This window comes from Vidua chalybeata, chromosome 21 (assembly GCF_026979565.1).
Source record: "Vidua chalybeata isolate OUT-0048 chromosome 21, bVidCha1 merged haplotype, whole genome shotgun sequence".
Lineage (NCBI taxonomy): Eukaryota > Metazoa > Chordata > Aves > Passeriformes > Viduidae > Vidua > Vidua chalybeata.
Genome location: NC_071550.1, coordinates 2,012,611 through 2,025,562, shown reverse-complemented (window position 1 = coordinate 2,025,562; position 12,952 = coordinate 2,012,611). Strand labels below are relative to the sequence as shown.

The 12,952-nt window shown below is 41.8% G+C and overlaps 1 protein-coding gene across 2 annotated transcripts in view; it reads left to right on the top strand.

The window, feature by feature from the left end:
* Positions 1–12,952, top strand: part of DAB2IP (DAB2 interacting protein) — a 184,980-nt gene that overhangs the window by 180 nt on the left and 171,848 nt on the right. The window lies entirely within an intron of this gene.

The window sequence follows — 12,952 nt, the reverse complement described above, 5'->3', positions numbered from 1 at the left end:
CTCCCGGCGTCGCCTCCTGAGGGGGAGTAGCGAGGAAAGTTCCAGCTGCCCCGGCCTCGTGTGGCGTTTAAAGTTCTGTGAGGTTTTATTGCTTTTCTTCCCACACTCTCTTACTCTCACGTGAAGAGTTGGGATCTTTCATCCCTTTTGGGAGAGGCCACAGTAACCATTTCTGCTGCTACAAGGCGCACCCACAGAGATAAAGTCTGTCCAAAAGTACACCATACACACACAGGCATTGCATACCAGATTGCAAACCAGATTGTTAAATCTGACAAGAGTTCCAGTTAAATTCTATATTAATGTGAGTTATGAAGTCCATAAATAATTCCTGGCTATTCTTTAACCTTTATTTCTCTATGGGACATTGGTAATTAGTGGGCACGTGCAAACGTGCATCTATCACGTTACACCGCGTACTGAGTGCAATTGCTTCTTCATAAAACACATTGCAACCTATGAACAAAAATGGTATTAGACTACTAAAATAGATATATTTTCAGTGTTGATGTTATTCTGTGTTAAACTCTTCCTTGGAAGAACCTAAATGGACAGCCATTACGTTGTCCATTACGTACCAGAGGAGCGAAGATTTTGGTTTGGTAGCACAATTGGTTGAGGCAGAGGTAGGAGTGGAGCTGAGTGCTAAATGTGGTTGTGGTTCTTGATGTCTCCAAGTGACAAGAACAGCCCTGGAGAGCACCCAGCGCTTTCTCCAGTGAGTGTTAGACCCCTCTTGCACACGCTGCCTGTTGCTGCTGTGAACTCCTCCTGCCACACTTGTGCCAGTTGATCTCAGACTGATCCAGATGAGCAGTACATGAAACCAAAGACTAAATCTGGCTCGAGATCCCCGTGTGACCTTCTGAAAGCCCTTCTGTCCATTGTCTTTACTCATATGTTTGCTATTAATACATTTACACGTGCTGACACCTGCTGTTCTCGTATTAGTAATTCCTCAACCTTTTTGTCCTGTTGTCTACAACTCTGTGAGTTTACCTATTCTCTGTGTGTAACACATGGGGCTAATTTTTCACATAGGTGAAAGGAAGGGAGAACCTGTGAGCTGTCTAAATGAGAGCTGATAAATAATCATTCTATGCTCAAGTTGCCACCTGCAGGCAGCTCGCAAATGCCACGAAGAAACTTACAATGCAATGTGATATTTGACCATGGGTTGTGAATACCACGATGCTGTAATTGAATGAGAATCTGTGAGATTCCACGGGCTGGTTGAGCTGAGGATCTTCTGGCAAATAGGCTGGTTTAGAGTGCATCGATTTCGATAAGGAAGGAAGGATGTGCTGGAAATGGGAGGGACAGGCTCTGTGGAAAGAGCAGATGAGCTGCAAGGAACCCCTGTCCTCCACAGCAAATTTGCCACTAGAAAAATCTGAGCTGGTGCCAACAATAAGATAATTGTTCTATGATTCTACAGGTGCTTTGAAAATTTATACAAATTGCTCATTAAGAGATGTACAGCACGGGTTTACCTTGTTTCAGCAAGGAAGAGAAAGCACCTATTCATTTCTCCTCTCTTAAAGTAAAAAATAAGCAGTTAAGACCTTTCTCCTCCATAAGCTGGGAACCCTGGTTCAGCAATATCTCAGCAGCACGCTGTGAAGTGATGTACAAATTTATGTTGGCTTTTTCCTTAAAGAAGAGGAAACTTCTCTCTAATTGTAGATGGGCCTTCATTCCATTAATTTTATTCTGTGGCTGTTTGCCAGGAAAGTTGGACAAGCCCCTGGTGGGGTGGGCAAGGACACTGCTGTCCTGTGAGGCATTGCTGCCGTCGGGGTGCTCTTCCACAGGGCATTTCTAGGGCATTGACCAGCGGCAGAGCTTCCCTTCCCCTTCCCCTCTCCTCTCCTTCTTTGCTAAATAATAACATGGGAATATTTTCTCTCCTCATTTTTGGTTCGATAACTAAAGGAAATTAAGAACTTGATTTCTACCTGCCTAGAAGAAAACAGTGGACTTGCAAATTGATTTATTAATCTCTACGTCTTATGAAGAGGAACATTTCATTGGAGTTTGACTTTGTTATTTCCATAAGTCAGTGTCATTTCAAAGACGGGAGTTCTGGCAGCAGGAACTCCTTGGTACTGCTCTGTAGTGAAGCCTGATTTATTTCACCTTTCCTTGAATTCCAGTGTGTCTGGTGAGGAGTTATTAGAGTCCTCACCACCAGCACAAACCAGGTGTGTTGAGGTGCATCAGCAGACACCGAAGGCAGTGCTCTACACTCGGGATATTTATTCACCAGATGTGCTTTATCAGTGGGATTTTTCTGTAGTGTACCAAGCTGCCGTTAGATGTCAGCAGGGCATTGAGCTGACAGCTGTGTTTGAAGCTTGTATGGAGTGCATGGATTTTTGTCACCTCAGTGGTTTTTTTAAACACAGTAAATTGTAGTCCCCAAGGATTATGGAATTATAGCAAAGGCTATTCCTGAAACTGTAGCTGATTCTTACCTTAAAAAGTAGCTGGATGTGGAATATTCGATTTCATAATTATGTTTGGAGCTGGCTTATTACACTAAATTTTATGTGAAACTTCAATTTTACTCATGCTCTTCTACACACACGAAGTGCTGTGAGCTTCCCACAGGGATTAGCCATGGCAGTGTGGTGGTGAGGTGTGGTGCTGTGCCTTATTTTAGTGTGCTTTTCCCAGTTTACAGTACATTTTAAGCAGCTCTTACAATTGTTTTCCATTGCTGTTTGCCATTCTGAGTTTTGAAGGGTGCATTTAAGTATGTCAGGACATCTACTGGGTTCCTACATATGTGTTTATATATTTTGTTGAATTGTTAATTCTCTGGAGAGCTTTTTCACTTCCCTTATACATTTGCAGTAGGTCTGTCTCCATAGATTTTGGCTTTAATCTTAAAAGCACTGCTTTGAATCATTTTCCCCTAAAACATCTAAAACAGAATGCAAGTTCCACAAACATTTCCCACGCTATAACAGCCTGCATTTCATTTTGTTGCCTATTTTTATATCATGGGACTATTTGTTTTCAGTGGAAATAGAGTACATATATGTTGGATAATAATCCCAAAATAGGAATGTCCTAAAATCAGGTTTCTTTAAACAGAGTAATTTCTCCCACATTAAAAGATTCATAGTTTAAAATAGCTTTGAGTCCGGGACGTTCATTATTTTTATGTTGTTTACACTTAGAGAATACATATGAAAGATCATTCAGAGCAAAGCTCCTCCTGAGGGAATCCCAAGTTTTGGGGCTGCTGTACATGGATTTAACAGGAGAAAGCAGGGGTCACAGCAATCTGCCTCCCCCGAGGGGTGCTGCTGCTGCTGCTGGGGGCATTTGAGCTTTGCAACAAATCATTGTGCAAAATAATCTGCGTGTTTTTTCCTGATTTAGGATACTTTCATTATTACAAGTATCAAAAAAATCTGGTCATATTTTCAGCAAATAGTTTTACTGCCAAGCTATATATGAGGATTACAAGTATTTTAAAAATCTAGGAAGTTCTACACAACTAACTCCTTTGAATTCTCCTACACATCCTGTTAAGGGATGTTCAGGTCCACAAATACAAATCAAAGTCAAATTAAACTGTCATTGCTGATGGTATTTGCTGACAGAGAATATTTTGGAGATAGTTTTTATTTTCTGAAGTGTTTCTTACAGCTCAGTGAGGCAGAGAAGTGAGTTTTCAAGACTTCTAGCAGTCTAAGAGCACCTCCAGCCCTGGAGCCAGTTTGGGGGAGGGGAGGGGAGGGGAGGGGAGGGGAGGGGAGGGGAGGGGAGGGGAGGGGAAGGGAAGGCAAGGCAAGGCAAGGCAAGGCAAGGCAAGGCAAGGCAAGGCAAGGCAAGAGAAGAGAAGAGAAGAGAAGAGAAGAGAAGAGAAGAGAAGAGAAGAGAAGAGAAGAGAAGAGAAGAGAAGAGAAGAGAAGAGAAGAGAAGAGAAGAGAAGAGAAGAGAAGAGAAGAGAAGAGAAGAGAAGAGAAGAGAAGAGAAGAGAAGAGAAGAGAAGAGAAGAGAAGAGAAGAGAAGAGAAGAGAAGAGAAGAGAAGAGAAGAGAAGAGAAGAGAAGAGAAGAGGATGTAGCAGTTGTAAATGTCCAACTTTCCCAGAGCTCTCCAGTCAGTTTCTCTGAGGAGAAACCTTCCTCCTATTTCCTATGCTGGCTGTGTGCACAGAGCCTTTACTTGTCATTTCTGGGCTTACCCCGGATCCATCTGTGCAGCCAGAGCTCTTTTTGATTTTTCAATATAATGATTTCTTTACTTCTGTAGGTTTGGCAAAAGAGAAAATTTGTGTCTGACAAAACAGAGAAAGCCTGAGGTAACACACACAGCGCAAGCCAATGTGCTAGAACAAGTCAAAGTCATCAAGGTGCCTCAAAGCAGCAGTGGAATGTCACTTTGCTATTCCAGAAACCCAGGCTCAGAAGGAATCCTCCTGCATATGTCACTGAAATTACAAGTTTGTCTCACACTTAGATAGCCTGGGGGGGGTTAGCACTTGTAACTGCTCCATCCCTGGAATTGAGGAGCAGAGCTGCATTCCAGAACACTGGCGTGCTTGAAGGATTTAGTTGCAGAATAAGAGATTATGTTACTGTAAAAACAAGATACTGAAGGGCTGTACATTTCACTCTGTGTATTTAATAGTTCTGTATTTTAAACCAGAATAACTGTGTGAGACACTGAAAGCAGTTCTGGACAAACAATACAGCCCAAATCTGATGATAAAAGTAACAAAGCTCTGGGGACTTTGTAATAAAAATGTATTTTATTGCAAATACACTTCTGGCAGCAGTGATTAAACTGTACTGGATGCAGAAAAAGAACTAAAGGAAATGTTAAGAAAATGAAGACAAACATTTCTATTCACTTTTATTGACAACAAAATTGGCTCTGAGCTGGGGTCAGTGGCAGTAGACTCTGGTGAGTCATTTATTTGTGTCAGAATATTCCTGAAATGACCCAGTCCTGTGTTCATCATTTGCATGACATTATTTTTTCCATAGTCAGGGTTCCTATGGGGCTCAGATTTCTGTAACAACCTTTGACAGGAGATTTGAAGTGCAAATGGGAGTTGACTGGCACTCAGAGATGTTACTGGATGACCAAACCCCACAATTTTCCCTCTTGTTCCCCTGTCCATGGTAGCGTCTTTTCTTCCTTTGTCTGTTTATAGAATCATAGAATCATTTAGGTTGGAAAAGACCTTCAAGATCCTCAAGTCCAACTGTTACATGAAATGAAAGAGCTAATTGGCATTTTTGAAAATCTAGCATTAAGTAAAGCTGAAAGTTTAAAAACAGGTTTGATAGAGAAACTGAGAGCCCCATGATGTGTTTCTATGGAAACTCCAGTTTAAGGTTTTATCTGATGGATTCTAAAAAGGGTACAATCTGCGTCTTTTTTGTGATTGGCTAGACAGAGGAGAAATACAGCAGAATCAGTGTTGCAAAGTGATCTTTGGAAAGATAGTTAATGAAGTGCTTCAGGATGAAAACTGCTGTATAAATGAAAGGTGACATTTCTGTCTTAATCACTGCCTTTAATGATGAGATTTTTAGGACAGATTGCTGGAGAGAAGCTGCAGCTCAGCAGTCGAAGTACTGGTGTAAGTTTCCATTCAGCTGCTGTTGCTGAAATGTTTGATTGTTTTCACTGAGTATCTGAGCATTAACTTCTTGCTTAGAGTTGTCATAGGATGTGGGCATTTCCTGTGCACATCTCTGGGCATTTCCAGTCCTGACTCATCACATTTCTGACTTCCTCATTCTCTGTTGGTAATTGTCCACCCTGCCCTGCTGAGCCACATCCCTCCAGTCCCCACAGCTCTGCCAGTGGCCTCTTGGTTTCTCTGATTGTTGTGGAATTCCAGAATGGTTTGGGTTGGAAGAGAACTTAAAGTCCATCAATGGACTGGACCAGGTGCCTCCAAGCCCCACCCAGCCTGGCCTTGGACACTTCCAGGGATCCAGGGGCATCCTGGGCCCCTCACAGGGAAGAATTCCTTCCCAGTATCCCATCCAACCCTGCCCTCTGTCCATGGGAAACCATTCCCCTTGTCCTGTCCCTGTGGTGCTGCAGCAGCCTTTGCACAAGCCCTGCAATTCATTCATCGTATCAGAAGTGGAACGTGCAGCTCAGAGATGGAAGCTGTGATTCATGGAGCCCTTGTGCTGTTTCTGTCCATGCTTTTATTCACTTGATTTCACTTTCTTAATCACCACAGATCAGTTCACAGCCTTAGAATTCATTATGCACCATCCGTTCATCCTCACTTTCTCCCAGATCTTTCAGTAGTTCACAGCAGAGACTGATTCTCGCTTAATCAAGTTTGAGTTCAGAAGTCAGTGGCACCTTGTGCTGGCTGTGCTTAATTCCCTCACAATTCCATGGCCATACAAATTGCTTCATTAACAACATAGCATATGCTCATGTTTAGAATTGATCGAGGCTGAGACATCTTCATCTTTGTCTTCTAATACTGATTGTTAGAGCAAATGAAATAACTCATGTATTTTTACTCATTTTTGCTCTAATGAGTTCAGGAATTACTTAGACTCTTTTTACAACATTCACTCCTGAATTGATGCTTTAAATGGAAGAGTAGTATGGGAAAGAGCAGAAATTTATTTCCAGTTTAAGGAATTTTATTTCTTCCCACCTCCTCAGAAAACTCAGAGCTACCTGCAGTTTCTTTCCTCTTGATTTGGCTCTTCATCTTTTGTTGAATTATTTCCCATGTTTGCTGCTACTTTCCTTTGGGGAAATACTGTTGCAGAGGTAAAATGTGGAATATAATGTAAAGAGCACTGTTTCCAACAGCAGCTACCAGGCAACCCTAAAGTTCAGGATTTTTCATTCTGACACAGGTGTTTGATACTGGAAATGAAATATTTCTGCTTTGGCTCGTTTGATTTGTTCCTTTAAATAGATCAAGTGGAGTATACCAGGTGTTTGGAGCTCTAGCACAAAATAAAAGGAGAAATTAATAAGGGTTTAAATAATTTTAAAGATAGTGAGAGTGGTTTAATGGGAGAAAAATTTACTGTTTCCATTGTACAAAACCAAACAGAAGCAGGCTGGTGCCAGCAGCTGAACAATGTAAAATAATGACTGGCTTTGTCTCTGTGAGGCTGTTCAAACCAAATGACTGAAATTATCCCAATGACGTGTTCCCAGTTCAAGAGATAAAAATGAATTCATGAGTATCGTGCATTTCTGGCCTTCATCATTCCACTCTCCTTTCACTTCTGGCTGCATTCTCCCCAGAATTTGGGATAGCAGTGCAGGGTTCTGGAAAGATTAATTGCTGGTAGAGGGTTTGAAAAGGATTGATTTACACCATGCCAAGCTTAGGAGACTTATTTTTCCTTCCTTGATTTGTAATGTGGTTGCAGAGACCAGCAGTTGCTGCTCTGGGTGAAATCTCCAACCCCAGAGAGGTCAGCTTTATTCTGCCCATTCTGCAGGTGGTTGCAGAGGAATTCACACGGATTTCAGACACGTTGTACAGATTGCTGACACGACTGTGCTAAACAGAATCACTGATCTTAACACCCGGGCTTCATTCTGAGCAGCTCAGACTCCCTGTCTTGTGACAAAAGGACACTTCCTTAGCATCCAAATCTTCTGTGTATGTTGGGAATTATGTCCACACTATCAATATGGTTAACTACAAGTCCTGGCAGAGCTGAAGTTGCTACAGTCATTGCAAATATATCATGTGCAATATTCTGCAGTAGAGCAGGGGAGTTACAACAAACTGTTTGCCCCCCAGGGCCAGCAGTAACATTATTTGAAAAGAAAACTGAAATGATTAAACCATTATGGGCTCTGACTCTCTTTCTCACTTGGTTGACAAGATCTGTTTGGTTAGAAGGTCTGATAAATTTGATGACTACGTCTAAATTACAAGATACGATGATAAACTTTTCAAGAGGATATTGCTATATTTAGTAAATCTCTCTTATAAAGCAATGCTGGTAGAAGCTTTTACTCAAGCTTTCTTTAGAGCTGTCAAGACACTCTTTAGTCAGTGACTTTTATTGCTTGTCTCTATGCAGTGTTTGTTGAGCAGCTGATTATCTGATCATAGAACAGTTTCTGGTGTGCTTTGTGAAAGAAATATTTTATTTTTATTTCTACTGCTTCAGCAGGACAATTTCATATTGGGTGCATCTGTTCTTATTAGTCATAGCTAAAGTAGCTCGAGGGAGCCCCACAAAGCTATATAGATTCTTTAAAAACTTCTGTGACAGATATATTGCTTTATGACTCCCCACTGGGCTGATTTTTGCTATTTTCTGAAACTTATTTAGTAGAAAGTCTTTTTTTAGGTTTATTACTGTTAATTATTTTCCGTAAAGTAATAAGATGCTATTTTTATTTACAACATGAAAGAAGTTTGGTGTTTACATAAAACATCATAATCTGACTTCAGTGCTATTTTGGTTGAACTAGATGAATTAGAAGCAATTATTTTGTGTATATATGCAATGTGGATATTCCTGAAAAGTGTGTGGTTTTTTATATAACGTCTCTTTTCTTGCATTTAACTCAAACCAGTTTCCAAACATTGGACAGGGCCTGATTTTAGGAAGAAATGTCTAGGGAACACCCCAAGCCAGGAGGGAATTGTGCTGTAATTTCAATAATGATAAGAGTTTACTGGCAGTCAATGTAGAGGTACAGTTAAAACATTCCAGATGTAGCATAAAACAATCCCTGCCATCCTCTGCTCCATAAGATCCTGCGACATCTCTTTGGCCTTTGCCTTGTCTGGGTTCTGCCCATGAAGAGTTTCCCTGGGCCCAGTGAATTACCCTGCTGTGTGTCAGATGTGCCCACGGTGCTGCCGTGAGTGAGGCTCAGAGCCTGAGGTGACGTGAGATCCAGGAAATGGATGAGAGGGACAGGAGAGCCCTCTGGAGCCCTCTGGGTCATCTGTGCCTCACATCCCTGGGACGGATGGGAGATTTTACTCCAAGGATGGTTCCTCTGGCTAAGCAGCTGCTGCAGTGTGCCCCAGCGGTCAATGGAAGTGTTCCACTGCAGCTCACAGAGTGCATTAAATCTGCAAAGTGCTGCTGAATTCTCGGGCTGACAGTCTGCTATTACACCATGCTGCATTTTTACTCTAAGGTGCTTCTGCCTCCAGGAATGGTGCTGTAATTAACAGTATGGTGGATGTGGTGTATGACCCTCTCAGTGCTCCTTGTTCCCAACACAAGTCCATCAATTTGCTGATTGTTTGGCCCTTTACTGATACTCCACCTGTTTCTGTTCTGTTTTGCTGCTGTCTCCAGGGAGTGGGCAGTGGTGTCAGTGTCTCTCCTCACACAGCAGCTGAAGATGCATTTGTTTCAAAGCCTGCAATCGATTTCCTGAGTTACTATTTTTGCTCAATTTGTGATAGACTTGAGGTCTCGTTCCTTATTAAGTTGTTGTAGAGCTCTCTGTGACTGGTTAGACTGGAATCAACACGGACAATGGGGGAAATCCCACTGCTTGCCTCTCCTTTCATCCACAGGACTGTGTCTTAATGGCTTGCAAACTTTCTCAGCTGAAGTCATCTCACATTTGGAAGGGATTTATGTTTCTATTTCTTGCCGTATGGATTTGTCCTTTGACTTTTTCATGTAGGTTTAAAATACAATGGAAGTGCCTGAACAGTCAGTCCACAGAGATGCCAGTTACACTGAAGTAATTAAAGTTGTGCCAGTGTTTCCACTATAAAATGCATTTCTCCAAGTTTTATTACTCGGCTTCAATAGTTTGTTCTTGTAAACAAGATGTACACTCAGACAAATTGTTTTGAAATGTGTTTTAAATGTCCCTTTGCAAATTTTTTGAGCCGTAACACAACTGGGGAGAGACCTGAGCACTTGGCTGAGTTTTGGCTTTCATAAATCACAGAGAAATGTATTATTTTTCCTAGTGAAATGGTGCAACTTGTACCTAATGAGCCTCACTGCTGGTGAGGACATTAGGCTTAGCATTTGGTTCTATTGTGATTTCAGGGAAACATAAAAATGAGAAACTGTTACTGTTATGCACAGATTAAAAATTCTACCTAGGCCTAGGTAGCTATAGGGCATGACTGAATGTTTCATTTTTTTCCCCCCTTAATTTACAACAACAAAAAAAAACCTTTACACGGCTTTATGGCACTAGAGGAGGTACAAAGGCTTGAAGGAGAAAAATAATGTCAGTAGGTTAAATGTTAAAGACTATAGTGCTAATGATAAATATAGCCCAATTAAACCGAGCCACAAACTTTTCCAGCAGGTTCTATCCTGCTTTAATGGCTGGGATTTACTGCCAGCAAACTCCATCTCCTTGAGACTGATATAAATAGAGACATAAAATGTCAAGCTTGACAAGCAGCATTTCATATCAGGCGCTGTCTTGCTCATTGTGTTCTCCAGTCACAGATTGTCCTTTAATACCAAATTGTAAACCCACCTTTTCAATCAGCTTCAAGCCAAATGTTCTCTATTATAGTGTAACAACCTCTGCAGTAAAAAAGATTTTGGCTCTGCTGAGCAAAGAATTTGCCCTGTGCATAACACTCCCCATCCCTGGATTTCCATGTTGATTTTAAATATAATTTGTCATTATGGAGATTTCTTCCCATTTCTGTTGCTCTTGGGTGCAATCCTAACTTTTTGGTAATGAGAAATTATTTTCTTGCTTGCAATTAAAAACGAATAGAAATAAGATCTATGTCAGTGCATAGGTTAAACCTGTCTTAAAGTTCTAGTGTAATTTAAGTGTGCGCTTAGGAGGGTTAGAGTTTGAAGAAGAGGGGACATCTGCAGCCTGTGTAAATACCCATAAGTGTTTGGGATTATCAGAACTCTGTAGGGGGAAATTCCCTAGTCTTTACATTATGGAAAACATGGAGAGAAATTCCATTGAAGAAATGTAATGAATTCAAATGCTCATATGAAAATCAGTATTCCAATTATTGTACAAACTAAGAAGAGGCAGTGATCTTCTGTTGGATATTGGAAGTAAAAGGGAGAAATCCCTAAACAGTAGGAGAAATACGCTGTTCCTTTGGGGAGTGAGAAAATGCATCAATGAAGGGAACCCAAGGCAGGCATAATGCAGTACCTGACGTGGCTGAAAGGACAAACAGATGGGTTGTGGAGCAGGATGTAAGAATGGAAGTGCAGAATATTTGCACTGGAGCAGCACCGGGTGACTCAGTTGCTGTGGAAGGTTTGTCAGTGGGAATGCAGTGGAACAGAAGGTCAGGGCACAATCCAGAAACTGCAGAGTAGAGCAAGGTGAAGAAGCTGCAAAACCTGGCTCTCCCAGAGGAAACACTCAACCTAATTACCATCCCAATTTGTATTGCATAACTTCAGAGGATGAGGTCTGCATTTAATTTGTGAATGGGATACAATCTGGAAGGATTTGGATGTCTCCTTCCTTCAGTCACTCATGCTGAATATGTAAGTGTGCACTCACCGTGCCCTGTACCCTCAGCTGAAATGACTGCTGGTTGTTAAAAATAAATTCAAGGACAAGCAGTTGACTTCAGTTAAAAATACAAGCAATGAAGGGGTACAGCTGTACTGGGATAGCATTTGGACTGCCATGGCCTTGATACCTCGTTCATGATGTTATAAAGCTTTGTTGTAAAAAATGACTCAAATACTCCTTTTTTTTTTTTCCATGAGCTTATTCGTAAATACAGGTTTTGAATGGGAACATTTCCCGAGTGCTAAATTCTATTTTGCCTTTGTATCTTGTGTCTCTGTCTCTGCCATCTCATAAAATGTTCATTATATTGAGCCCAGGGTGACTGAGCTGAACTTTCATGGGATGATTTGAGCTCCAAGCAAAGCCCAAGATCCAAGCACTTGCCTGAGCTCATAACTCTGAGCAAACAGTCGTAACCTCTGAGGATCTGTAGTGCTCCTCTGAGTTTGCAAAGTGCTTTGAGACTTGTGGATGTAAAACATTGTGTAAATGTATTGTTTATCTGGTTTGTAAATATTGATGCCCAGAACTACTTTGGTATTTTTAGAATTAAGCTGTGGTGAATCAAAATGGTACTTTAGCAGTACCGAGATACTTCAACCTGATCCTGTGTATTTGTTTTGTTTCATCCTTAGCCTCTCTTCCTCTTGGGACCTGGGACAGTGAAGTACATTTCCATGTTTCCTGAAGTAATTTGCTTAAAATCTTCTACACATGATGTCAACTATGTTTGGAACTAATGAAATAGAGTACTAGGAAATTCCTAATGTATTTCTCTGCTTCTTTTTCCTGCTTCCTGTTCAGATAGGGTCAGCTCTGGGGTCAAATCAGGTTGCTCAAAACTCTGTCTTGTCTGGTATTGAGTTCAACCCGTTTTGGAATGGTCAGGGGACAGAGTATGGGGGAAATGAAGATTTAAATGTGATTCATTTCTCGCTGTGGTGTTTCTGTTCCAGACGGGATCCTCCCGAATCCCCCACAAGAGGGAGTTTCAGACTTTGCTATGGGGGGAACAAAGGCGCCACCAAAATGCGCGATGAGCACTGGTGCCCAAACTGCTTTCTTCAGATAATCCCACTTAATGCACACATATCCATTGCCCCAAATCCCAGGCTAGGCCGGCAGAGTTGTTCCCATCATTGCTCTACTTCTGCTGCGGGGTCTTGTTGAAGAGTTGTTTCCTTGTGTCTCCAGGGCCGGTATTTAGGTGCACTGTTGTCACTGAGTTGTACTTGCTGTTGGTCATCTGTGCAGTAAAAGGTGATGGCTCTTCCTGCTGTGCAGCTGAGGAGCCTTTGGAACACGGGTGGGTGCCATTCTGTCATCCCAGGCTTGCTCTGTAGGGAGCACAGTGTGGGAGGAAAGGCCTCTTGGTGCAGGGCTGAGGACCCTCACCCAGCATGGGCACTGCTGAACTTTCACCCTGGGGGCAGATGCAGCCCCCAGCTGTTGGTCAG